Genomic DNA, 1,795 nt, shown 5'->3' with positions numbered 1-1,795 from the left:
AAACAGAAGTTGTGGGATCAGTCTTAAGGAAATGAATGACGTAAGTGGAGGATGGGGGCAAACAATGGAATAAGGAAAAATATGGGGATTCAAATTGTATAAATTGCGAGAGTTTGTTGGACTTGATGTGCATTTGTCATTGCCTTACCTGGCATTAGACATGGCACCCACTTGCAAGTGTACAAATAAACAACACTGTTTCAGATTTTTGGTCTCGGACTGAAATTATTGAAGTGAGTGAGCTTTTGTTTCTCACAGTTTGTACCAACTATATTAAATTACATTTAATTTACACTAATACTTTGCCAGGAGTCAAAAGCAATTACAAAAATGAAATCTTGTTCGATCATTTCTTCAGTTGGGGATTGCTTAGTAAATATTTGACTCTTTCGGTTTGTTTTTCCAGCTAAAGAACAATGCACAAGTTTATCCTTAACAACTTTTACCAGCACGTAACAAGCGAAAATCAGATTTGCAGCTGTGACAAGCTCATTGACTTCACGAGAACAGATCTTTAATTGATGCAAATTATCACTGCAATTACACAGCCCATAGTAAGCAATAACATCTAATAATACATTAGATATTAACTTTCTACAACTGAGAAGCAGAACATTCTGTTTTTCCAGGCGAACTATTTCAGATCTTTGATGAAATTGATCTGCACTGCCACACTTCATGTCTTTTCTGTCTTAGTGATCCAAACACCAATTGTAACAGAATTGCAGGCTCTGTTTACAGGACTTGGGTATAGAACATTAAAGGGTGAATTATTTATGGAGCTTAAGATGATTTAAAGTTGGTGTGGTATACCTGTATACCTTTGGAGGCATCCAGAATAAGTAGTTGTAATTTTAAAACTAAAGCTGAGCCATTCAAGGGTGAAATCAGGATGGTCTTCAAACAAAGGACAGTCAAAATCTGGACCTCCTTCCAGTCAGCTGTGGATCATTACTCTTAACTCAGTCTCAAATGTTCAAGGCTTAGGATGTGAGCACAAACTTCAGGGATGATATTCCAGTGCAAGTGATGCATTGTCAGAAGTGCTCGCTTTCAAATCAAGACCCTGCCACTCGTAAAATCACATGAATAGTTCATCTGCTGGTTTTCACAATGTGGGTTTGGCTGTTATTTTTAGAAGCTACAGTGACGGCACTTCAAAACTGCTGGATATGAAGCACTTGTACTCATAAAAAGTGCTATGCAAATGCAAGTCATTCTTTTACCAAAACTGAACACAGAATTATACCTCCACCTTTCTGCATTTGCATTACCAAGTGTACATTTTTGCATCTGTTTTGTTTTTGGGCTCCAAAAGCCTCGTTAAGATTTTTAAAGAATTTTGATTGGCCGCTGTACAAAAACCACAGTAGCAAAGTGATTTTCAAGACTGGGAAAGGAAAGTACATTTTAGCTCAACTGGACAGCTCTAGGGTTTACATAGGCATAACACTACATTCCGAAATCCTGAAACAGAAGAATCATACCAGATTTAAAATATTAACTTTGTGTCTCTCTCCACAGATGCTGCTAAACCTGAGTTTCTTCAGTACTTTGTTTGTTTTGCATATCCTCAAATTATGCCAAAATTGAGCAACAAATTCTGCTCTGACCTTTCCTGGATACGTCTAAATGGAGCTGCAGTATTGACATTTCCAAGCATTTCTATTTAACTGTTGTTTTCCTTATTGTAGTGTAGAATTTCCTTGGAAATGATTCCAAACATTCACCATTTTCATGTTGCTGTAATGCATCTCTACCTAAAGCCTTTCCCTTGTTCGGGGAGGTGATCCCA

The sequence above is a fragment of the Chiloscyllium plagiosum genome, chromosome 5 (assembly GCF_004010195.1).
Source record: "Chiloscyllium plagiosum isolate BGI_BamShark_2017 chromosome 5, ASM401019v2, whole genome shotgun sequence".
In the NCBI taxonomy this organism is placed as follows: Eukaryota; Metazoa; Chordata; class Chondrichthyes; order Orectolobiformes; family Hemiscylliidae; genus Chiloscyllium; species Chiloscyllium plagiosum.
This window is presented reverse-complemented; position numbering follows the sequence as displayed.